The sequence below is a fragment of the Narcine bancroftii genome, chromosome 1 (assembly GCF_036971445.1).
Source record: "Narcine bancroftii isolate sNarBan1 chromosome 1, sNarBan1.hap1, whole genome shotgun sequence".
Lineage (NCBI taxonomy): Eukaryota > Metazoa > Chordata > Chondrichthyes > Torpediniformes > Narcinidae > Narcine > Narcine bancroftii.
In genome coordinates this window covers 82265595-82292910 of record NC_091469.1, presented here as the reverse complement: position 1 = coordinate 82292910, position 27316 = coordinate 82265595, and the positions used below count along the sequence as shown (strand labels likewise).

The following is a 27316-nucleotide window of genomic DNA, read 5'->3' as shown; positions in this document are numbered from 1 at the left end:
ACAGACAGCACAAGGTTTTAACCCAGATCGCTGACACTGTAATAGCATGAATTCAAGCACAATAAAGGATAGTTTTCTAGAAAGTATGTGACTGAACCATAGGTTACTTTCAACTTAGTGCTTCCAAATGAGAAAAGATTAATTGCAGGCATTTTAGTTAAAGGGCCTTTGGGAAACAATAATCATAAAATGATGGAAGTTTGTATAAAATTGGAAGTGAGTTGGTTCATTCTGAAAATACCTTAAATCTGAGTAAAGCAAGTAACGAAGCCTTGAAGTGCACAAACACAGATTGGGTGACTATTTCACCATATACCTGTATTCTGTTTGTGGGTCTAAGCTTGAACTCCTGAGTGCCAACCATTTCAATTCCTCACCCCATTCCCAACAGATGTATCTATCCTTAGCCTCATCCATTGCCAGGGTAAGGCCAAGGTTCAAAGTAAACCCGAGAAAGAACACATCATATTGCTCCAAACCTAATGAAATGGGCATCATCTTTTCCAATATTAGGCAAGTCCTATGTCTATCTGGTTCCACTGTTTTCATCTCTTGCTTACCTGCTCTTGTTATTACTTTTCCTTCTGAACCATCCCCAATGGTGTCTCCCTCTACCAGGCTCCACCTCTCCTACCTTCTGTCCAATACTCCATCACCTCTTGCCCCTCCTCCGCTTTTTTCCCACTTCATGTACATAATATCAGCCCTTCATAATTTTGTCTCGATAAAAGGTCCTGACCTGAGTGTTGAAAAGCTATTCCTGCCCATGGAACCTGCTGAGTTCATCTGACTTCTCGTTGTTTGTTTAATGAAGTATGAGTTATCAATTAGTTTGGGTAAAGACATTGAATGGTGTGACTGTTAAGAAGCAATGGCTAACATTTAAAGAATCAATGCATAGCTTTCAGGAAATATAAAATAAAAAGGTGAGGCAGGAAAATACCCAGCAGGTCAGGAAGGAGATGTGGAAACAACATTAATATTTCACGTCAAAGGCCCTTTGTTAATTACAAATAATATGTCCTTTTAAGGCAAAGAAACCAGTGGGAAATATGATCCAGCCTTGGCTATTGAGACAAGTTACTCAAGACAGAATTAGATCAGAGAAGGTTTAAAGGCTTGTCAACAAAAAAAAGCAGTATGCCTGAGGATTGGGAAAATTTCAAAATTCAGGAAAAGATAATCAAAGGAACTGATAAATAAACTGAATGTAGAATTGAAGAGAAATTATAAGAGCTGCTGAAGATATGAACAAAATGAACAAAAGAAAAGGTTAGTTAATATTGGTGAGAATTGAAAGGAATAAGGAAATGTCTGTGAAATTGTGAACAAACATTTTGCCTGTCTTCAAGGAAAAAGACAGGCAAAATGACTTGGAGAATAACAGGTCTCAAGTAAATGAGGATCTCAAAGAAATTTGCAAAAAAGTGGCATTGGAAAATAAATCTCCAGGATGACCTGCCTGTTAGAATTTTATGGAGGGCATATGGAGAGGTGTAGATGCACTGGAACAGTCTCTATAGATCAGATGACAGAAAATGTAATCCTACTATTTAAGAAACGGTGAGAGTAAACAGGGAGCTTTGGACTAGGTAGCCTGGCTCAGTGATAGGAAAATGCAGAGATGTATTATTAAGGAAGTGGTAACAGAACACTGAGAAATAAGAGGATGTTACTGAACCAAGATGGTCTTACAAAAAGAAAATCATATGGAACAAAGCTGCTGAGTTTTTTGACTTCTGAATGAGATAGTTGCGTCAGGGTTCCTTCTGTCATTTAAGAGAAGGTTGGATGTGTACATGGAGGTGAGGGGGTTGGAGGGTTATTGGCGGTGAGCGAGTGGTTTGAGCTAGTGGAGTTGTACTAGTGAACTGGTGCGGACTCGAAAGGCCGACATGGCCTGTTTCCGCTCCGTAAATGGTTATATGGTTATTTTGTAGTTAGAGGAAGCAATTAATTTGAAATTTCAGTAAACCTTTGGTAAATTGGCACAATATGAGATTATGGGTCACAATGTACACAAATTATCTTGAGGGTAATACACTGCAAAAGATGAAGTACTGGTTAATGGAAAGCAAAGAGAAAGGAGGAATTGGTGGAGTATGTCTGAGTTAGAGATTGTGGCACTGAAATTCAGCAGGGATTTGTACTGGGGCCTTTGTGGTTTGCACTTTAGATCAATGATTTGAAAGAGGGGAACGTCTACTTTTAAAAAAGAGGATACAAAGATGTTTTGGGGATATAAGACAAGCTAAGTTAAATGTGAAGAACATTGTAGATAGAGTGTAATAACAGAGAATCAGAATCGTAGACTCACAAAGCAAGGATCAGGCCAATTAAGTTGGCATTCTGGCTAGTCACTTTTGTTACATTTGGCCTATCTCTTCTTGACCTATCCTCTTCATATATATGTTCAAATGTATCCTGAATATCAAAATTATACCAGCTTCTTCTGGCAGCTCATTCCAGATAGAGATTCTGAATTCTCTTTTAATTTTCTCTCTGTCGACCTGATCCCGTGCCATCCAGCTCTAGAATTGTTTATCCTGGGAAAAAGACCAAGTATTCATTCACATCGCATGATTCTCAAAACATCTATCAGCTCACCCCTCACCATCTGAAGCTGTAGTCGCCTAATCCATCTCTCCCTAGAACTTGAGTGCTAAATCCCTGCAACATCCTGGATAAACTCTTCTGCTCATTTTTCAAATCAATCACATCTTTCCTTTATTTGTGTGATCAGAACTGCACACTGTACAACAAGTGACGTATTCCACCTCACCTTACAATACAGCTTTTCAATCCATGCTTGCACCAAGCTATAATGAAGACTAGAGCTGAGTGATCCTGACAAAAATTGATCAGCGCATTGTTGATGAGTAAATTCTAAAGTTCAAATTTATTGTGAGAGTACATATATGACATCACATTCAACCTTGAGATTCTTTTTCCTGAAGGCCAGGCAGAATTTCTATTTAACAGTGATTTAATCTGTATTCAAGAAAAAGATACATATGTAAAAGAGGAAATGTAAACAAAGAAAGAAATGTGAGCAAATTGACTGCAAATACAAAAAAAATTTCAAGAATAAAAAGGTAAAGGGTAAAGGTTCCATTATTGCCACCTAATAGTACATTTTTAAAATATAACATACATGAAATTCTTTTTGAATTTTGTCTACCTTAAGGCAGACAGAGTTGCCACTTTGTCCAGCACCACAGAAACCTACAGCACCTGATGCTCCTTTGCAGTCTCTCCTCCAGGTACTGATCAGGCCTGAGCCTGTTTAGCTTCCGAGATCAGACAATCCCAGACATATTCGGACTATTAGGCTTCTGATACAATAAATAATATGTAAAGTAAGACTCCTAAAATGAGTCTCTGATTAAGTCTGTTGTTTAGGATTCTGATGGTGGAGGGGTAGCAACTGTTACTGAACCTGGTGGTATGAGTCTAATGGCATTTATACTTCTTACCTGATAGTAGCAGCGAGAACAGAGCATGTTCTGGGTGGTGTGGTTACTTGTTGATTACTGCTGCTCTCTGATGGCAGCATTCCATGTAGATTTTCTAAATGGTGGCGAGAATTTTGCTTGTTAAGTCCTGGGCTTTGTCCACTACCTTTTTCAGGCCTTTCCATCAGTGGTATTGGTGTCCCCATAACCAGACCGTGATGCAGCCAGTCAGCACATTTTCCACTACACATCTGTAGAAATTTGCTAGTGTTTCTGATGTCCTACCAAACCTCCGCAAACTCCTGAGGAAGTAAATGCGATGATGTGCTTTCTTCACGATGACATTCACATGTTTGGTCCAGAAATGGTCCTCCAAGACACTGACTCCCACCTCCGATTCCCCAATGATCATTGGATTGGACATGTCTGGTTTTGTTCCTAAAGTATACAGTCTGGCTCTTTTTTAACAGCCAACTACTGTGGTATCATCAGAAAATTTGCAAATGGTTTTATTATCGTACCAAGCTACTCAGTCGTAGGTATAAAGTGAGTAGAGCAGGGGGCTAAGAACTCAGCTACAGAACTGATGAAGATTGTGGGGGAGATGTTCTTACCAATCTTCACTGATTCTGATCTGGAGATGAGAAGACCCATGATCCAATTACACAGTGAGGTGTTGAGGCCCAGATGCTGGAGTTTGCTGATCAGTTTTGAGTGGATGATGGTGTTAAATGCTGAACTATAGTCAACAAAGAGCATCCTGATCTTTGCTGTCCATGTGTTCCAAGGCTTTGTATAGGGCCAGTGAGATGGTATCTATCTGTTGCTGCAATTGGCATATTGGAACAGATCCATGTCACGACTTAACACCAGCCTCTCAGAATACTTCACCACAGTGGATATGAGTGTCACTGGTCAGTAGTCATTTATAGAGGTTACCACACTCTTCTTGGGCACAGGTGTGATTGAGGCCTGTTGAAACAGGAGGGTACCATGCCCTGCTGGAGTGAGAAGTTGAAAATATCTGTGAATACATTGGTCAGTTGTTCAACACAAGTTTTCAATACTTATCTGGTTGTTCTATCCCGACCAAATGGTTTCTTTTGATTCATTCTCCTGAAGGCAGCTGGCACCATCTTTGGATACCAACAGTAGAAGATCATCAGGGGATATGGTTGTATGTAATGGTTCTTCCTTCTACATCATGTGTAGATGGCATAGAGTTAATCTGAGAGTGAAGCTTTGTACTGGATTTTGTTTTGTCATTTGAGCCCTGCCACAGCTGTCGTGAATCCTTTGTTGTTTGCGTTCTTGTCTGAGATCTCCACGTTGCCGAGGAGCTGGTTTTCTGTGGGTCGTACCTACCCCTTGTGTAGGGTTCTGAATCTTCAGACAAATGTCTATGATCTGGCTTGCAGCAGGTTCCAGATTTCATTGTTCATTCAGGGCTTTTGGGTAGAGAAAACCCTGAATGATTTGGTGGGGACACACTCGTCCACAGCTGCTTTGTTAAGTCTGTAATCATTCAGATCCTCAGCTGAGTTCTTGAACACTGCTCAATCCGCTGACTTGAGGCATCCCTGTAACCATTCTTGAACCGCCTGCGGTCACCTTCTAGCTGTCCTGATCTCTGGAGCCTCCCTTTTAAGGCTCTGTTTCTATACAGGCAGAAGGAACACTGCCAGATGATATGACTTGCCAAAATGCGGTCTAGGGGAAAAAAATGATAGACCTTCCTTATCTTAGAGTAGCACTAATTAATTGCTCTGTTGCACCAAATTGTGTATTGGTCATAATTGGACAGGGTTTTCTTAAGACAGGCCCAGTTGGTCACCAACAATGATTAGTAGTGCATTGGGGTAGACCGACTCTTCTTTACTGGCCACCTCATGTAGATCCACAAGTGCCTATTTGTAATCAACATCAGGAGGGATATAAACTCCAGTGAGAATCTCTGATGAGAACTCTCGGGGTAGATAGGTTGTCCACATTTGACTGATATTTTCTGCAAAGCAGTGGAGTAGGAAGTTGACATAACCCCAACATCCATGCACTAGCTAGTATTAACTAAAAAGCATCCCCCTCCCTCGTTGCCAGAATCTGAGTTACAATCCAGTCTGTGAACTTTGAACTTCGAAGTTAAAGGGAACTAAAAGAAGATGAATGTGACATTCGATTTCAAAAAGATTTGGAAGAAAAGGCACATCTCCAGATCCATTGTATTATTTTTAAAAAGTGTAAAATAGCAGAACTAATGAAGAAGCGTAAGGGCCATCATTCATGTGATAAGAATTTAATAAACATCAGTCAACTTGGTCTTACATTATGAAGTTCTAGTAAATCAGCCTCGTTAATTGGGCAGCATGGCTGACGTAGTGATATAGCACAACACTTTTACAGCGCCAGCAATCAGGACTGGGGTTTGAATCCTGCACTTGTAAGGAGTTTGTACATTCTCCGTGTGTCTGCAAGGGTCTTCTCTGGAAGCTCCAATTTCCTCTCACTGTTCAAAATGTACCAGAGGTGTAGGCTAATTGGATGTAAATTGGGCAGCACAGATTTGTGGGCTGAAGTGGCCTGTTACAGTGCTGTATGTCTAAATTTAAAACTGAATTTAAAAAATTTAATTCAAGATATGACAATCATGTCAACCCTGAAAAACCCTATGACTTCAAAAGACAAACTATCACTTGAAAACTTACTAATTGAACTTCAGACTATGCCAATTCTAGGAAAAGCATGGAGATCGTTAAGACATTCATTGAACTGTTGAAACTCAAGGCTCAGTTTACAGAAGTACTCAAGGTATTGAGTGTAATCTCTCAAGGCACAGATGCAGAATCACCATGACATTGAAGTTTTATCAAATACTTCAATTTGAATAACTAGTGTTATGAGCCCAGAGGACCCCAAAACCCAGCAGCAATAGATATTCACCAAGACAAATGATCACTTAAACAAAAGTTGCTTTTAATTATCTTTAAACACGAAAACAGGATCAAACTCTAACTTATTACTATTAACTTACTTAACCTAACTTAACCCCCTTCTAATTCTAAAAGCATGTGTATGTAATGTGTGTGCAAGTTCAGAAAAGTTCTTTAAGTCACAGTCCAATCTCACTTCTCCACTCTTCCAAGTTCACTGGTTGCAAGCAATTCTTATACTGTTTACAGAATTTAACATTTATGAAGTTCACCAGGCTTTGGTGCTTGAAAGGTAAATGGTTACCGCTCAGGTAGGTTCTTGTCGGTTTTCAGAGAGAGATTTGTTGTTCGTTGAACTCAAAATGATCCCTTCTAATCAGCCACATCAGTGTCTTGATGAAGAAACTTGCCCCATCAGGGTTTTCCAGATGATAACATCTTTCTTTTAGATCATCACAGATTTCCTTTTTGTTTCCTTTATTTCCAGTGATACATTAAGCAGCCAGTCCTCTTCTCTTGTATGGACCACAAGGGCTTTGACCAGGCTGAACTAAGCACTCACAACCCACCTTCCAAGTTTGCCAGCTTGTCCTGTTCCAGTCCTAGCTGCTGCTGCTGAACTGTAGAACTGCAGAACTCAATTCTTTCTCTCTCACACTCAAAGAAAAGCCTGTTTGACTCTCTTTCTCTCTGCTTGCAAAAACCACATGACCCTCTTAGAACAGCAAGCTGCACTCAGAAAGCCTGCGGCTCCGAAAAGCTCTTTCATCTGTTGCTTTTCAAAACAACAATCATTAGTGAAGTCCTTTGGGCACCCTCCAAAGTTTTTGCAAAGGCTCTCAGAGCTGGACGGTCTAGCTTGAGCAGAGCTCCAGTAGTGACCTACATTAAAAAAAAACCTGCCACACTTTATCTCACAAAATTATATCTATCTACAATACAAACCCAACATATTCTGTCACACTAGTATCATCTAGATATCACCTGACTAATGGAATTTTGGAAAGGCTCTTGAATAGTGAACCTCGAATTATTAAATAGAAAATCCTGACAACACTGATCTGAGTGGTTAATGCCATTTCTCTTTCTATTGTCTCTGTGTGAATTGCAGAATGTTTCCATTATTTTCTGTTTTTATGTCAGATTTCCTGCAACTGTAGACTGTGTTTTGATTCTAATTGTTCTGTCCTTTTTTCGAATTTGAGGATCAACAAAATGGACTGCCTAAACAAGTTAAAAGATTTTGCTGGATATTAGGTCATTCCATTTAATTGCAAATAGACTGTGATCTTCACTCCTCCTGTCCCAGTCATGTGGCTCAGTTGGTGCTAGTTGGAACTGATTCCATCACTTTGCATAGTTTCAAAAGGATGCCGTTCTAAACCAATTTTCTCTCTGCCACATGACTACTTTACAAAGGCCTGTGTACGAGCTTCAAAATATCCTGACCCTTTTTCAATAATTTCTTGCTGACAATTAGTAATCTCGCCTTACAAAATCTGTCATCGATTGGACCAAAGCGTCAAGCATTCATGAATGATGTCACGGTCAAAAACTGTTCCAAGTAATTGCAAATAGCCCAGATACAGACTTGGCAGACACTGGATGATTTACCATTGAAGCAATCATGTTTGAGGCCTCATGACACAACAATAAAATAACATGAAGCTCTCAGAGCTGTGAACAGAACAGGCACTAGAAGAACACTACAAATCATAAGTGGTGTGTTGGGTAGATTTGAAGAAGACCACACAGATGGATAATAATGATTAATTAATTATGTTTGAATATGATAATTATTGCCAATGGTTCTCGCTCGCTACCATCCTTCACAAAGTCACTTTAACAAAATTGAACACCTTATATTTTATGAGGAAATGTAGTGCAAAAAATAAGCGGAGTTGTATAATAGGGTGGTGACTGAATCCCACTTGATATTCAAACTGCTTAAGCAGTGTGTAATTCAGAGGTACTATTGGTCACAGAATGGCTTTGGTGACAAAGGTTCTTGCTGGCAATAGTGCCCAGTCATGCCTTGATAATCTCTTTCAAAGAACATTCAACAAGACACATTACAACTAAATGTTTCAGCAAAAGCATTGTTAGTTGTGGCGACTGATCTGATGTTCTCTTTACGTTCATGAGCGTCTGATTGCCCTCGAGTTAATCTGAATGAACAGATAGATAAAGCTAACAGCATGAAACCGATTGATTTTCACACCTCATTAAATATCAATATTTTTTGTGAATGGTCAAACGTGGACATTCAGCTATACAAATTTATTTTGATTTGGACTTATTTTATCACAGATCCTGTATAAAATAATGTATGGGTGATTTAAGTTATGCAGTGAAAAATCTCAAAGCCACTACAATTTGCAACATTAAATGGGTGGATATTGCCCCTGTCAGTTGCAACTCACTTAATTCATTAGATTGCATGGGATCCAAGGTGAGATAGCAGATTGCATAGAAAAGTGGCTTTATTTAAATTAATATTTTTAAAAATTAGACCATTTTGGTCCACAAGTCCGTACCGCCCAATTTACAGCCAATTAACCTATATCCCGGGTATATTTTGAACAGTTGGAGGAAACCAGAGCCCCCGGAGAAAATGCACACAGACACGAGAGGACATACAAACTCCTACAGACAGCACAGGATACAAACCCCGGTCCCGGCCACTGGTGCTGTAAAGGCATTGCACTAACCGTGCTATGTGTTGAAGAGAGCAGAGAGTAATGGCAGTTTAAGGTTGTTTTTTCAGACGGAACACCTATGACTAGTGGTTTGCTGCAGGGTTTTGTGCTGGGCCCATTACTGTTTGTCATCTATATCAATGATTCAGATGAAAAAGTACATGGAATGATAGACAAGTTTGCAGATGACACTAAAGTGTAGGTAAGGATGACAGTGCCAAAGGGATCTGGGGAGTGTTATAGTGCAAAGGAATCCAAGAGTACAGGTACATAGTACCTGAAAAGTGGTGTGACAGGTAGATAGGGTGGCCAAAATGATTTTTGGCCTTCATCAGAGTATTGACTACTGAACTTTGGAGGTCATGTTGCAGTTATATAAGATGTTGGTGAGGCTCCATTTGGAGTATTATGTTCAGTTTTGGACCCTGCCCCACAGAAAAAATGTTGTCAGGCTGGCAGGGTGGAGAGAAAATTTACAAGAATGTTGCCAGGACTCAGGGCTTGAGCTACCGGGAGAGGTTAAGCAGGCTAGGGGTTTAATCTTTGGAGCACAGGAGAATGAGGGGTGATCTCATAGAGATGTAAAAAAATCATGAGAGGGATAAATCGGGTAAACACACAGAGTCTTTTTGCCCAGAGAAGAGAAATTGGTAACCAGAGGGTAAAGGTTTAAGGTGAGGGGGGAGAGATTTAACATGAACCTGAGGGGTAACTTTTTTTACACAGAGGGTGGTGAGTGTAAGGAACGGGCTGCTGGAGGAGGTGGCTGAGGCAGGTACTAATGCAATGTTTAATAAAACATTGGATAGGGTAGTTTTTGAGGAATATTTGCTAAATGCAGGCAAGCAGGACTAGTGTGGGTGGGAAAATTTGGTTGGCATTGGCAAGTTGTTGGCGAAGAACCTGTTTCCATGACATATGACTCTGTGACTATAAAGGATTGGGGGTTTTGATGGGATGAGCTTGCCTTTTTAACTCCAGCCACCTGTGGGGTAAGGCTATATGTTGGATACAAGAATGAACTCTCTGGACATGCTCCCTTTGTATTTCAGTTACAGAAGGTAACAATCTTGCCATCCATTCAGAGTTACAGAGGTAGATTGGTTAGAAAAGGCCAACAGAAACAGTATTTACTAGTGTGAGGTTCGTACAGGAGTCTGATGTGGGGGAGGGGGGGTGGTGCAGGTTAGGGGGAAGAAAGCTGTTTTGAATCCAGTGGTGCCTGATCTCACACTCATGAAACTTCTAATGAGTTTTCTGAGTCTTTATCAGTGATTCTTAAGATCAAATTAGAACCATGCCCCTTAATTGCTTTGTTCGGTTTCTCTCGAGAAGAGGCTATACCCTTGACTTCAACTCAAAAAAGGATTCTAGCTTTTACCTTGTTGATAACCAGATGAGCAATTCTGATGAAATTGAAAGATCATTCTTCACCAACTCAAATGCAATGGATGCATGATAGTATGTCTTACTTAAGTTTGGAGAAAATTAGACATAGCATTAAAGATGTCAAGGTTGAATTCGCAAGATGTGGGGCACATCCATGGGTTACTATCACAATTTGAAGATTTAGTTGTGTGAATATTCTGAGAATTCCCTGTCTGGTGTCCAAGAGTCACAATTCCATTCATATCTACTTACTATATGCAGGTTAACCTTGTTTAGTGGGAGGGGTGGGCTTGTTTAGTGGGAGGGGTCTTTTTCTATTTTTCTTTTTTATTTCTAGAGAAAACTAGGTTATAGTAGACAATTAATAATGATCACATCATAGAATAGGATGAAGGTTTATAGTCCCTATATGGGATTCTCAATTCTATCTTATTGTTTTCTGTTTAACATCGGATTCTGAGATATATTGCCTGATAATTATTGTTTATATTCTGTATTACAATTTATATGTAATGTATATACTATGAATTGAATTGAATTATGTAATCAGTTAGACATATATAAAGTGTTTATTTTCTATTAAAATTAATAAAAATATTTTAAAAAGAAGAGACTTCTGCGATGAAAATCAGTCAATTATAGACCGAGTCTCAAATATGAGATTATTCTAGGCATTGCAAAGTTAGCCCCATCTTAGATGGGATAATCATTTCATCTTTTAAATGGTTTGAGGCCTTTATTGAATATAAATTGATCATAATTTCCCTGCTTACTTCAGTACTGTAGCATAGCAACTTGGCCTGGTTTGGCATTCTCCATTTGACTGTAAAGTGTTCCATCCCTCTGTGTGAGGTTACTCTAAATTAAAATGTATGAGGAAAAACCTGGTTTAAATGCCTCTATTGTATCAGCCTCCACCACCATCCCCGGCAATGCATTTCAGGCACTCAGTACTCTTTGTGTAAACAACATGACCTTGAAATCTCATCTAAACATTCCTCCCATCACCTTGTACAAATGTCCTCTAGTATTTGCTACTGTTGCCCCAGGAAAGGTGCCTCTCTATGTCTTTCTGAATCTTGAAGACTTCTATTGTCATCTCGTATCTTTCTTCACTACAAAGAGAAAAGCCCAACTTCTGTTGACCTTGCCTCATTAGACATACCTGTCTGCACTGATGGGGCAGAGGTGAAGCGTTCAAGTTCCTTGAGGTCCATAGTTCAGAAGAACTATTCTGGAGCTAGCACATTGAGGCAACTTTGAGGAAAGCACATCAACACCTCTTCTTCACCTGGAACACCTGGACAGCAAAGGTGATTTATCAGGTTGCTCTTTATCGACTACAATTTGGTATTTAACACCATCATCCCTTCAAAATTGATCAGCAGATTTCAGGACCTTAGAATCAACAACCCACTGTGGTTGAGTGGATCCCAGATTTCCTCACCTTCAGAGGATTGGTAAGAACATCCCCTCCACAATTTCCATCAGTGCTGTGTACAACAGGCCTATGTTGTTAGCCCCCTGCTCTACTCACTTTACACTGATGTGACTCTGTGGCTTGGAATGACATTAACACCATCTTCAAATTTGCCAACGATACCACGCTAGTGGGTGCATAGAAAGGGTTGATGAGTCAGCAAACAGGAGGGAGATTGAAAACTTGGATGAATGGTGCACCAATAACAACCTTGCACACAATGTCACCAAAGCTAAGGAGCTGATTATTGACTTGCGTCACCACTACCTCTTTCCTGATGGCAGCAGTGAGAACAGAGCATGTCCTAAATGGTGTGGATCCTTGATCATTGCTGCTGCTCTCAGATGGCAGTGTTCCATGTAGATTTTCTCTATGGTGGGGACAGTTTTGCCTGTGATGTTCTGGGCTGCTTCCATTACCTTTTATACAAAAGTCTGTGGTAGATTATCCCTTAATATGTAAATGACAAAATAATCTAAGGAATTTTCATGCACACAAGAAAAAAATATCAGTGCAGTTCCATCAATGGCACAGAATTGTTCAGCAAAGGAACAAGCCCCTTAAGACTAAAACTTTGCTGCTTGCACATCATATATTTCTTTATATTTCATGCATATTCATGTTTTAATCTAGAAGGCTTTAAACATGACTATCATATCTGCTTCCACTACTAACCTGGCAGCCTTTTCAAGGCTCCTCACATTCTCTTTTTTTTTCAAAAAATGCCATGCGCATTTCCTTCATACTCGCCCCCTACCACTCACCTCAAATGCATGTCCTCTCGTACGTGATATTTTACCCTGGAAAAGCAATTATGACTGTCTTCTCTATTTATCCCTCTTATATTCACGTGAAGTTTCATCAGACCTCCCCTCAGCCTCTGACCCTCCCGTGAAAACAACGCAAGCTTGTTCAACCTCTTCTTGTAGCTCACACCCTCTAATCTGGGAGGTATCCCAATAAACCGATTCCCTTTCCAAACCCTGCACATCCTTTCTGCATGGGATGACAGAATTGAAGGCAATAGTCCACTTGTGTCCTGACCAAAGTTTCATATAAATGTACAAGCAAAACCAAAAAGGGAAGAGGCCTGATGGAATGTTTTGGAGGGAGCTAATATGTCAAATTCTCATCTTCTATATGTGACTATCTTCTTTCTTTGGCTTGGCTTCGCGGACGAAGATTTATGGAGGGGTAAATGTCCACGTCAGCTGCAGGCTCGTTTGTGGCTGACAAGTCCGATCCGGGACAGGCAGACATGATTGCAGCGGTTGCAAGGGAAAATTGGTTGGTTGGGGTTGGTGGTGGGTTTTTCCTCCTTTGTCTTTTGTCAGAGAGGTGGGCTCTGCGGTCTTCTTCAAAGGAGGTTGCTGCCCGCCGAACTGTGAGGCTCCAAGATGCACGGTTTGAGGCGATATCAGCCCACTGGCGGTGGTCAATGTGGCAGGCACCAAGAGATTTCTTTAGGCAGTCCTTGTACCTCTTATTTGGTGCACCTCTGACTCGGTGGCCAGTGGAGAGCTCACCATATAACACAATCTTGGGAAGGTGATGGTCCTCCATTCTGGAGACGTGACCTACTCAGCGCAGTTGGATCTTCAGCAGCGTGGATTCAATGCTGTCGGCCTCGGCCATCTCGAGTACTTCGATGTTGGTGATGAAGTCGCTCCAATGAATGCAATGAATGCAAATGCAATATCTATACATAAAATTGTTTCATTGACCAGCATTTCCTATTTTCTAGCAGTAAATGTGGTTTCATAAACTATCATAAACTATGATTAATTATAGGATTTCCAGGATATTTTACAGCAAGATAAGTTTGTTTAAAGACTAAATTCATGCCATTTTTGGGTGATTTGTACTTTGATGCTTTGGAAACTGTGAAGGTGTACATGGTCATCAACAGCATCTTAATGACTGTTAAAACGATGTGTCTGTTGAAATTCTGTCAGCAGACTCAGGTGTATGAAGCAATGAAGTGGTATATATTACTCTTTATCCATTCTTAAAGCTGGTCTCAATTTATGCAAGGATCATCCTAAAGTTCAATCTAGGGTAAGTTGAATTCACAAAATTACCCTCCTCTTCACATTCTAGAAGCTTCCATGCTTGGAATGACTGATTTTGGATCTAAATTGGCTAATAATGATTTATGATGTGTGATGGAGATGAAAGATCTTCCTCACAGAACATGGAGAGACATCTTCACTTCGAAAGTGATGTCTTGCATCAGTGTGTAATTTCATTCATTTTTATGTTAAATGCTACTGTCAGGCCACTTATCTGAGTGCTACTGGTACCATGTAACCCAGTACTACCTGTCACATGGTCGGGTATTCAGCGACTAAACTGACTCCCCTGTCAGGCTTGCCTGGTGCTAAGAATGGGTAGACACCCTGCGGGATGGAAAACAAGACCTGTCAAAGGGTGGATGAACCCTCTTGTAGAGTCAATGGCCATCTAGCAAACATGTGCCATGAAGCATGGAAAGGGCATCTCTTGCATTGAAGCTTAGTCTGGTCATTCACTTCAACAGAACTTCTCCCAGCTGCCTGGGATCTCACCATGCCATTGGGTCGGGGAGGGGCTGTTAAGAGGATGGGTCTGGACCTGTGTAATCCCTACTCACCTAAATCCATTCACACACACATTGTTCCTTTCTGAGGAGTGGGGTATCCTCATATCAAACCCCACAATCTGACTGAAGAGAAACATCATCGTCCTATGGGATGGATAGCCAGAAGGATGTTAAATGCCAGTCACAAAAGATATTGGCTTCTCCTTGATATTATCCATGATGTGACAGACCATGGTTTGTAACAGTCTTTCAATGTTCTCACTCCTTCAGTGAATGGAACATCTTTGACTTTCAGCAAAACTTTCACATAGGAAGCATGTGATTGGAGTCAGTACTGACTTCTTGCCCATTATTATGGTTGAATATTCTACCTAAGCTTTTTAAATAGGATGCTTTATTTCCAGAATATTTTTTAAAACAATAAAATGCAACACATTATGAGCCCTTAGCCCACGATGTGGTGACGACCTATATAAACCTATTCTGGAATCAATCCAACCCTTACCTCCCCCATAGATCCTCCATTTTCTCACATTCATGTGCCTATCTTAGAATCTATTAAATGTCTCTATTATACCAGCCTCTATCACCACAGCCAGCAATGTATTCTGGGCACCCACCATTTTCTAGCCTACGCTCAACTCCCCCCCCCAACCCCGCGATGTTCCCCCCCTCTCCACCTATCATCTTCCACCCTCACCACCCCCTCTTCCCCCTTTTGTTCAGACTCTCTCCACCTAGCCTACACTCCTCCCCCTCCCGTGGTGTTCCCCCCTCTCCACCTATCATCTCCCATCCTCACCAACACCCTCCCCCTTCCCCCTTTTGTTCAGACACCTTTCATGTTCCCCCAAACCTTGATTAAGGTCTCAAGCTCAAAACATTGGTGATGTAACTTCACCTTTGCTACATAAATGCTCCAGCATTTGTGTGTTTCTTTCACAGCCATTGGTGTCAACAGAATCCTGTGTTTTACTCTCTACATAGAAATCTTTCCTCTGACATCTCCTTTAAGTATTCCTTCATTTATCTTAAATGGACATCTTCTGCTATTGGCCATTGCTGCCCTTTGAAAAAGATACAGGTTGTCCTGCTCTCATAATGTTATGCACCTCTACAGCCAGCACACCACACACCATACACCTTTTAACTACACTATAAACTTGCATCGCAACCTTGAGGAATTTATGTATCTGAAGCCCAAGATCTTTCTATTCCTCCTCAGTACTCTAAATACTGTCATTGACCATGTACTCTACCTTCAAGTTTGTTCTTTCAAAGTGTATCAATTTATATTTTTCCAGATTGAATTCTGTCTGCCACTTCTCCACAGAACTCTGCATCCTGTCTATATCCTTTTGTATCTGACAACAACTTTCAGTACTATCCACTACAGCTCCTACCTTTGTGTCATGGGCAAATGTACTGACTTATCCCTCCACTTTATTATCCAAGACATTAATAAAAATCACAAAAATCAGAGGTCTCTGAACAGGTTCTTGCAGAACATGAGTTGTCACCAACTGCCAGCCAGAATCTGCTCTATCTACTTTCACCCTCTGGCTTCTGTGTGTTAGCCAGTTCTGAATCCAAGTAGTCAAGTTCTTTGGATCTTGTGCCTCATGAGATTCTGGGTGAGCTTACCATGGGGAACCATGCCATACACTTTACTAACAACATTGCTCCACAGCAGATGCAGTATCACTGGCTCTGCACTCAGCTCTGGATCACTTAGACCACAGCAGCATATTGTCAGGCTACTCTTCATTGATTACAGCTCATCTTTCAACATCATCATACCCTCAGACCTAGTCAACAAGCTCCACAACCTGGGCCTCTGAACCCCACTCTGCAACTGGATTCTTGACTTTCTCATCAAAAGACCCCAGTTAGTACAAATTGGAAACAAGGATTCTGTGTAGCTAGGTGCAACTGAAATGCCATCTATAAATTTGCCGATGACTCCACGGTCATTGGCAGAATCATAAATGGCAATGAGGAAGCGTTCAGGAACGAGAGAGATCCACTCGTTGAGTGGTGTCGTAACAACAACCTTGCACTCAACATTAGGGTAAGGGTTAAAATGACTTGCAAGCATATTTTGCCAGTTTATAGCAGTCTGTAGAAGATTGTTGATGTTCTTTTGAGTGTTTCTATAGTAACAGCCTTCCAGTCAAGGTTAAAAGCTGTATTTCTGACCATCTTAGAAAAAGATTGACCAGAGTAAGATGAAGACAGTTCAGATAATTTTTATGACCATGTAATTTTGAAAATATTAACATATTAATATTTTATTGTCCATTTATTAATTATTTTAAGTATAGTTTACTGTTTCAAGAGTTCAAATAAACAGTGAATAAACTCAATGCTATTTTGGAATGGATTTTTCATTAACAAGTCAAAACTACGACACAGTCTGCATGTTACTCAAGTAAAGGGAAATAGTTGCAATAATTAGCAAAACCAATTGTGGACTTCTGGAGGGGGAATTCAGGAGAACATGAACCAGTCCTCATCAAGGGGTTAGCAGTGGAAAGGGTTAAGAACTTCAAGTTCTTGGGTGTCACCATCCTTGATGATCTATCCTTGGGCCCCCATGTTAATACAATCACGAGAAAGGCTGGCCAGCAACTATACTTCACGAGGAGTTAGAGATTTGACATGTCACTAAAAACTCTTAAAAATTTCTGCAGGTGAGCTGTGGAGAGCTTTCTGACTTCTGCATCACTGATTGCTATGGAGGTGTTAATGTGCAAGACAAGAATAAAACTACAGAGAGTATCATGGGCATCATTCTTTACTCCATCGAGGACATCTACAAGAAGTGGTATCTTAAGAAAGCAGACTCAATCCTGTAGGATCTTCACCACCCAGGACATGCCTTCTTCACACTGCGACCATTGGGAAGGAGGTACAGGAGCCTCAAGGCGAACAGCCAGGGCACAAAGACAGTTTCTTCCCCTCTGCCATGAGATTTCTGAATGGACAATAACCACAGACACTACCTCTATTTCTCTTATTTTTGCACTAATTTATGTAATTTTTATATTTATTTTATAGCAATCTTTGCACTGTGACGCTGCCACAAAACAACAAACTTTGTGACATGTTCATAACATTATAAATTCTGATTCTGATTCCACCACCCTTCATCGATTTCTTTTGTCACCTCCTTGAAAAACTCTGTTAGGCTCATAATGCATGACCTGCCCCTCACAAAGCCATGCTGATTATTCCTAATAAAACCATTCTTCTCCAAATGCTCATCCTTAAGAATACTCTCCAGCAGTTTGCCCACCACTGACATAAGACTCACTGGTTTATAATTCCCCAAACCCACCCTATTACCTTTCTTGGATAAGAGAACTACATTTGCCAAGCTCCAAGATCATTGTCAACACGCCAGTAATCTTCCCTCACTTCCCATCTGCCCCTGGGGACTTATCTATCCTAACATTACAGTAGAAAATATATCCAAATGACCCCATATGTTCTGAAAGAGGCTTTAATGCTCAATTATTTACTCTGCAGCTGTTCTTTACTACTGTTGGTGCATGCAACCTTTGCTATTTCGCTCCCTGTCCCGTGCTGAAGCTTCACTTTTGTTATGACTGATGGTATCATGAAGCCAGCTCCACCACATAAGTTGGATGACTTGGCAGGCCCCAGAGGACAAAATATACAAAGCTAAATCCATTTGAAGTGGAATTGTATTTGATTGTATCCATACGATTAATATCCTCCAATATTTCTTTTTATTCTCTTTTTTTTCAGGGGATAGCACGAATGCAGTCCCCCACTATCCCAAATTTTGAAGTTGAGTATCCCGCATTTGGGGACATCGCAGGCGTCAGCACACCCTTAGTGCAATGGGATAGCCTCATCCTGAGAGATCGGCCATTATGACCACAGATTCTCTCCTGCCAGGTAAGTATCTCCTCCAATATCTCTGAAAGAATTTTGTTTTCACGGTTATCTGCAGAACTATTGACTCCAACTCTCATTCCATTTAAATTGCACAAATATCATGGACATTGCATTCTGCAGTTAAAAATTGCATGTTCTTGAAGCAGATTTGCGATAGGGAAGAACCTATTACCTTCAGTGTATCTCAAGTAGTGTTAGCTTCATAACTGAATGCAATAATTAACTTTTCACAACCTGTATTTACAAAATTTAGGAGTGCTAAATTCATTAGCCTCCAAAAAAATTGACATAATGATTGCAATGTACAATTAAACCAGTGGAAGATGTATGTTATTGTCTGGGTTCACCAAGCAATTAGGAAGACAAATGATATGTTGGCTTTAATTGCAATTCAGTACAAATATAAAAGTAAAGGTGCCTGACTTAATGACATAAGACTGTGATGAAACAATATCTAGAATGTTGTATACAACATTCAATTCCCCCCCGCCCCTCCCATCGAGGACCCTGATCTCCCTGCACACAGCATCTTTAAATGGCTCCCACTGGGAAACAGATGCAGGAGTATCAGAGTCAGTACCACCAGACTAAGAAACAACTTCCTATGGGCAGTGAGAATACTGAAGGACCAAAGGAACTGCTCACACTATCCATCTGAGAGTCTAATATTCACTAAACAATATTTATTTATTTATCTGTGACAGTCTGCCACCGTGGAGATCGAGCTGGCATATCGCAGCGGAATAACACACTACAACACGTCCCTAAATACAGCGAACCGGCACAGTTGAAAGCTGGAGCAGTACAAGACCAGTAGCCCTAAAATGGCGCTGCCAAGCTGCCCAGCTAACAGATCAATAACAGGCTGGGGAAGAAGGGTATTCACATGCGAGAATGTCCCCGCCCGCTATTGTTATTCATGCAGCTGATGTCAGCCAATCAAACAAACAGCAGGAACTCCAACTGTATAAAAGGAGCCTTTCCAGCTTCAATAAATCTCAGAGCTTACCCTCCCAACACTGCGAGTTTGTGTGTTTCTTTGTAGCAGTCACCTACATATCTATATTTATTTGTCCATACATGTACTGTTTGTGTATTATACCTGGTTGTGTGCCTGTGTTTTGCACCAAAGACCAGAGAACACTGTTTCGTCAGGTTGTACTTGTGCAATCAGGTGATAATAAACTGGAACTTACTTAGATGCTTTATATTCAATATTGTTATACAGTATTTGTATTGAGACATTAGGATGGTGTACCTTTTAATTCCTGAGACCGTCAGAGTGGGAAAAGTGGATTTGGGATCAAAAAAGACCAACTAATATTTGTCGTCAATAATCAGTCTGGGTGTTCCCTCCATCAAGAATTGATGAAACAGTAAGACTCCAATTATTAAAGATGATTTTTTTTCTCTCTCTAGGCATTTTCTGGGCACTGTTTTCTCACTTCTAGTTAGGTTTTTTTTAATGAATTTCTCATGACCAATGTCCATAACATAGTTTATCAAAGCCCCAATTCCCAGGCTGGAAGCATCATAAGTGTGTTTGGTTATATAATGCACTGAGAAAGACAGTGATGAAAGTTTTTTTCTACAAAGATCAACTGTTTTCTGCTGGTCCTTTTCTCATCACCATGGTCCATCATCTTTTAGAAGTTTCTAGAGCAGTATCAGACTTGCAATGAAGTCTGGCATATTCTGAAGTTTAGTAAATATTTCAGGATCCCTGGCTCAGGTAATGGCCTCATTCTTTAGGTGGCTGAAGACCATTTACACTCACTTTCCAACTAAATAAATAATTTCCTTCAGCAAAAAAAGGTACTTCTGTTTTTTTGAGGCTTAACATGAATTTGAATGAGCATTGCTCCCACATGTATGTTGGGTGGAATTGACACATTTGGTGATGATTTAACAACATGTGTTTGCTTGGAAGAGATATATAACTCCCCATAATGTTAATTGTTATGCAGCATAGGCTTCCTTCATCCATATTTAGTTGGGAAGTAGTGGGGGCAGATTTAATTTAACCCACAGAGGATGAAACATGGACAAAGGATCTTGTTCATAAATCATAGCATTCAATTTCTTCTGCTTGTTAGCCATATCTTGGGTGCAGCAGTAATAGCTACCACATATAACTTGGTGCCATTCACACCATGTCATTCAAGTTTGTACACTTCCTCAATCTGATCCTTCAGTGCACACGAAGCTAGTTTTCAACTGTAAAACATGCAAGTCTGCAGACATCATGGTGCAGTAAAAATACAATGCTGGAGAAACTCAGCAGGTCAAACAGGGCCATTTATAGGGCAAAGATAAAGGCATGTGATTGATAGTACTTGGAGACTTATGTGAAACACAAACACTCTTTTATTAGCTTACAATTAATGGCCAGTATCTCCAATGGTCTTCAGGTAAATTGGACATAAGGTAGGAAAACAGGGTTTATATTGAGACCGATGGGGGTGGAGCCAAGAGGAGGGGCTGGTGTTCTAATCTACCCATAGACAGTGAATTCCAGTTCACACCATTCACCCCTTCCTTCAGAAGAGAATAGGTGAAAACAAAAACCATGTTCAGCAGCATGAGCTTTTTACAATTATTTACAAGTTGAGTCTGTCTGGGGGCCTGGTTATTCTGGTCGAACGCTTTAAAACAGCTGGACTTTGCTCTTCCAGAACTTCCTGTGCCTCCTGTGGGTCTTAGATACTGGGACTCAAAGGGGGACTCGGGTGTTCAGGATCCGATAGTTGAGTGGTTGGGACCATATTATCTGGAACCCTGCACAGGGTATTTGGAGGTTCCAGGCCTATTGTGGGCATTGGGATCTGAAGGTGCTAGGTCTCTGATCAAGATGATGTCCTCTCTCCCATCCAGGTATGCCACATAGGCAAACATCAGGCTTGTGTGCAGTAGGTGCACTCTCTCAATTAGAGGGTCCCTTTTGGACCTCATGTGCTTTTTCAGTAGGAAGAGTGATCCCCGAATTGGATTTCCTCAGGATTGTAAACATGGACACAGTGTAGAGAAGCAATCTTATGGAGTGGAGTGCAGTGGGCAGAACGCCTTGCCAGCATGAGTCTGAAAGACCTTTAGACCGGAGAGTTAATTTCACAGCCTTCCAGACTGTTGTGTTCTCTTTTTCAACTTGTCCGTTCCTCCAGGGGTTGTAGCTAGTCGTCCTGCTTGAGGCGATGCCTCTTTTTTTTCTTTTCCAATCTTTTTATTATTATTATAATTTATAAACACATACAGTTCAAAGATATATGAAAAATACATAGTAAATAATGAATTAATACAGAGATATTAAACAATAATATTGCAGAAAAAAAAATTAGATCAGTTTAGAGTATGAACTATCTCTAAAAAAAATGATATAATTAATAAAATATATAAAAAAAGAGAGAAAAAAAAACCCCAAAAAGGAAGAAAAAACAAATCTGAATTAAAAACTTTAAAAAAACCCTACCGATATAGCTAAATCACACCGATCACTCCGATCTCATCTAACAGCCCAATTATCATACATAATCATAAAAAGAAAACAGAGCCAGATCAACTCACCACAAATGAAAATATTGAATAAATGGTCGCCAGGTTAACTCAAACTTAGAAGGGGATTCATAGACAGAGTTTCTAATTTTCTCTAAATTTAAACATAGTATAGTTTGGGTAAACCATTGGAAAACAGTGGGAGGATTAACCTCTTTCCAATTCAATAGTATAGATCTTCTAGCCATTAGTGTAAGAAAAGCAATCATATGATCCGCAGGAAGAGATAAATAAGTCAAATCTATCATAGGTAATCCAAAAATTGCAGTAATGGGATGTGGTTGTAAATCAATATTCAAAACGGTAGATATAATGGAAAAAATTTCCTTCCAATAATTCTGTAAAGAGCGACAGGACCAAAACATATGTGTAAGGGAAGCTATTTCCAATTGACATTTATCACATATAGGATCGATATGAAAATAAAAACGATGGAGTTTATCTTTAGACATATGAGCTCTATGAACAACTTTAAACTGTATCAGTGAATGTTTTGCACATAGAGAAAAGGAGTTTACCAGTCGCAGAATTTTATTCCAATTTTCATTGGAAATATGAAGGTTGAGTTCTCTTTCCCAATCATTTTTAAACTTTCCAAAAGTCCCAGAATTTATTTTTGTAATTATATTATATAATTTAGATATCACACCTTTTGGAGGGAATTTTGAATATAGTATATCCTCTAAAACAGTCGTAGTCTCCCGATTGGGAAAAGAGGGTAAAGTCGAAACTAAGAAACTCCTAATCTGCAAATATCGAAAGAAATGAGATCTAGGTAAATCATATTTCATGGATAATTGTTCAAATGACATGAAAGAGTTATCCAAGAATAAATCTGAAAAGCATGTTATACCTTTGAATTTCCAGAGTAAATAAGCTCCAGGTGGCGCTCATGGAGTGAACACGTTTTGGTTTTTGCTCCATAAAATATACTATTTTTAACCTGTATCCACCTTTGAACTAACTTCACAGAAGTCAGAAAGATCTTTATTATTTCTCTATTTATACTTGAGTCTGAAAATTTTGAAGAAACGACTGAAGGAAAAGCTACACGAGCTAAAACCCGGGCAGAAGAAGGTGACGGCCGAGAGAAGAAACAACTAGACATTAAACTAAGTGAGATGACCTTCAATGACTTTTTGAAATTTTTTCGTGATGAATTCAAAGATGTTTGTCGCAAAAAAGACCTGGCTGAACTTCGTACAGCTTTAATTGCCTCAGAAGCTGAAACCAAAAAACAACATATCTTAATTGCAGCTCTTCAGACTGAAGTACAACAAAAAGAGATTAGACTGGCTGAGGTCGAACAGAAACTTTCCAAAGCAATTAAACAGCTAGAAGCGCTCCAGCCGAAAAGCATTGATTCAGAGAACCATTCCAGAAGACAAAATATTTGTTTGGTTGGAATTCCTGAAGGCATTGAGAAAGGAGATCTCCTGACGTTTTTTGCTGAGCTATTAAAAGAAGCATACCCATCCGAATTCCCTGCTGATCCACCGCTACTCGATAGAGTACATCGTATCTGGAACCGAAATGCTGAAGCTTCTAAACCCAGAGTGGTGATGGTCCGTATGCACTACGTGAGTACAAAGGATAGATTGATAGGTACAGCCAGAAGACTTTGAAATGTGACTGTTCGTGGCTTTAGTCTAAGAGCCTATGAAGATTTTAGTCCGGAGGTAGTACGGGCTCGAAGACTGTTTAAAGATCTGATGTCCGAATGTTTTGAGAAGAAACTGAAACCTGCGCTCCTGTATCCTGCAAGGCTCAGAATTTCTCCGGAGAACCCAGCTCGTCAAATATTCGACTCCGTGTCTGCAGCACGGAACTACCTGTCGGCTAATTTCCTGTCTAGCGCGACCTCTCAGCCCGAGTGACCGATAAAAAATGCGGTAGATATCGGTCTTTTTCAGGTTAATAGTCAGACTCTGATTTCTGACCATTCGAAAAGTAATAGATCATTGTAGCTCTAATTATCCTGTTCATCTCTAACACATTTTTATTTTTTTTTTTCTCCTCTGTGAGAAATTTTTTTTAAATATATAAGTGTATGTTTAATTTTATATTAATCTATACTAATAATATGATTATATTCTTTACTATTTTATTTTTGAGTTACTGAAAATGGCGATTTTTTATTTTTTGTTTATTAAAACTTTTCGCGTTTTTTTTTACATTCGCCATTTTCTCTTTGTCTTTCTCCATAAAATCCTTCTTATAAGTTTAGGTGGTGGATCTTACCTTAATATTAGGAGCTGCCGTCTGAAGACATGGGGGTAGGTTTAGTGTTATTTCTTCTTTTTTCTCTGATCGCTCTCTGGTCAGATGGGGTGCTTTTTGGGTGGGGGGTGGGTTTTGTTTTTCTTTCAGGGGTTTTTATGTTTCATTTTCTTTTGTTTTTTCTTGATTTTTTTTAGAACTACAGATATGGCTGACACGTCGTCATTTCCGTTCCTTCCTTATATCTTAATTCTTCTTCCGGGCGCATGGGTCCCTGCTTTGGTTAACCCTTTATATACTGGAGGGTTGACCTAAGTAATGGATCAAAACATTAATTTTGTCTCTTGGAATGCTAATGGTTTAAACCACCTGTTTAAAAGGAGGAAGGTCTTTAAAGTATTCCAGAGACTGAAAGCACAGATTATTTTTTTACAGGAGACTCATGTGAGGAAGGAGGATAATCTGCATTTTTTTAAATCTTGGAAAGGCCCACAATTTCATGCCAACTCATGCTCTAAGACTCGAGGTGTATCTATTTTTATTGATCCCTCTATTACATTTGTTCAACATGACATCACTGTAGACCCTAACAGCAGATTTTTATTGGTTACTGGGTTATTATTCAATATTAAGGTTGTCATGCTTAATGTTTATGCCCCGAATGTAGATCACCCTGAGTTTTTTAGATCTTTGTTTACTATTTTACCCAATCTAAATGAATATCATTTAATAATGGGTGGGGATTTTAACTGTTGTTTGAATCCCCTGCTAGATAGGTCGAAACCTTCACAGTTCCTACCGAATAAATCGGCTACATATATTAACTCTTTCCTTATTAACTCCGGAGCTGTTGATATTTGGAGATTTCTTCACCCGACAGATAAAGAGTTTTCCTTTTTTTCTCATGTATATCACTCATACTCGAGAACTGATCACTTTTTTATTGATTCACGTTTTATTTCACTTGTAACTGCTTGTAAGTATGACATTATAGCCATTTCGGATCACTCTCCATTACAACTCTCTCTTAAATTCAAAGACTCTGTTTCTACTATTAAGCACTGGCGTTTTGATGTCACATTATTGCAAGATTTAGACTTTGTTAAATTTATGAAAGAACAAATTAACTTTTTTTTTCAACAAATTACACTACGGAAATTTCTTATGGAATATTGTGGGATACATTCAAGGCTTATATTCGTGGTCAAATTATTTCTTACTCAGTAGCTTTGAAGAAATGCATCAAAAACAAGACTCATCTATTGGTTGAGAAGATTAAAGACATTGACAAGAAATATGTGACTGATCCTACTGAAGAACTTTACAAACAAAGAATTGAACTGCAGATGGAATATAATTTGTTACTTACATCTTCGATTGAAAACCAGTTAATTAGATCTAAATCTGATTTTTATGTGCATAGTGAGAAATCGGGTAAACTGTTGGCTAATCAACTGAAGAATATTTCAGTTAGACGCCAAATTGTGGAGATTTGCAAACAGAATGGAGAACTGACTGTTAACCAGGAAGAGATAAATCAATCTTTCCAAAATTTTTATACATCCTTATATAGTTCAGAATCCCCTCAAGACCTTAGTAATATGTTTAAATTTTAGAACATTTGGAACTCCCAAAAGTATTACCTCAAGATAACTTAGAATTAAGTAAACCCATTACAGATTCTGAGATCAATAATACTATTTCCTCACTGAACTCGGGGAAAGCACCAGGTCCTGATAGATATTCTGTGGAATTTTATAAAGCTTTTTCTTCTACTCTCTCTCCCTGGCTTATTAAGATGTTTGATGAATCTATCACATTGGGTAAACTACCACAATCATTTTACAGAGCTACGATTTCTCTAATCTTGAAAAAAAATAAAGACCCGACCGAATGTTCTTCTTATAGACAAATTTCTTTGTTGAATGTTGATTCTAAGATCTTCTCTAAAATTCTAGCGACAAGGCTAGAGAAGATATTACCATATATTATCTCTGAAAACCAGACTGGATTCATTAAAAATCGTTATTCCTCCTTTAATATTAGAAGATTGATGAATATTATTTACACCCCTTCACATAAGTCCTCAGAATGTGTTATTTCATTAGATGCTGAGAAGGCCTTCGATAGAGTAGAATGGCCTTATTTATTTACAGTTCTTTAAAAATTTAATTTTAGTCCAATTTTTATATCTTGGATTAAACTTCTTTATAATTCCCCAGTTGCCTCGGTTTTTACTAATACCCAAAGATCGCCATATTTTCGATTATTTCGGGGCACCAGGCAAGGGTGCCCCCTTAGCCCTTTATTGTTTAACTTAGCTTTAGAACCTTTGGCAATTGCTATCAGAGAAGCACCCAATATTACTGGTATTATTCGTTGCAGGGATATTCATAAGGTATCACGATATGCAGATGATTTATTGCTATATATTTCCAATCCTGAAAATTCTATTCCTGCAGTTTTATCTTTATTAGCCCAATTTAGTAATTTTTCGGGATATAAACTGAACTAAAATAAAAGTGAATTATTCTCTTTTAATGGATGGGTTCCTATTTATGATAGTTTGCCTTTTAAAATAGCTAGAGACTATTTTATATATTTAGGGATTAAGATTACTAAAAAACATAAAGATTTGTTTAGGACTAATTTTTTCCCTCTATTGGACCTGATCGGTAGTTTACTTACCAATTGGTCACCATTATCCCTATCTATGATAGGCCGAATTAATGCTATTAAGATGATGATCTTACCTAAATTTTTATATATATTCCAAGCTATACCTATTTTTGTTCCTAAATCTTTTTTTGATAAGGTCGATTCTAAATTGTCTTCATATATCTGGCAAAACAAGAATCCTAGATTGGGAAAAAAATATTTACAGAAATCTAAACTGGAGGGAGGATTGGCATTACCCAACTTTAGAATTTATTATTGGGCAATTAATATTAGTTACTTAAGGTATTGGTTGAATTATTCAAAATTATCTCTAAATCCCCATTGGGTAAATTTAGAAATTAAACTGGTACAAAATTTCTCAATTAGTTCTATTTTGGGAGCTGCTCTCCCTTTTACTCTTACTAAACTAT

General features: G+C 39.2%; 1 long non-coding RNA gene and 1 other non-coding gene across 2 annotated transcripts in view; one reads left to right on the top strand and one right to left on the bottom strand.

The window, feature by feature from the left end:
- LOC138760501 (uncharacterized) overlaps positions 1 to 19468 on the top strand; it is a 53400-nt gene extending 33932 nt beyond the window's left edge. Inside the window, exons 2-3 of the long non-coding RNA XR_011355669.1 lie at positions 18306 to 18458; positions 19163 to 19468. This is a non-coding gene — a long non-coding RNA (uncharacterized lncRNA). The remainder of the gene's footprint in view (positions 1 to 18305; positions 18459 to 19162) is intronic.
- On the bottom strand, positions 18303 to 18466 carry LOC138752037 (U1 spliceosomal RNA). The gene has a single exon (XR_011350329.1). It is a non-coding gene; the product is annotated as a U1 spliceosomal RNA (small nuclear RNA).
- Positions 19469 to 27316: the final 7848 nt, after the last annotated feature.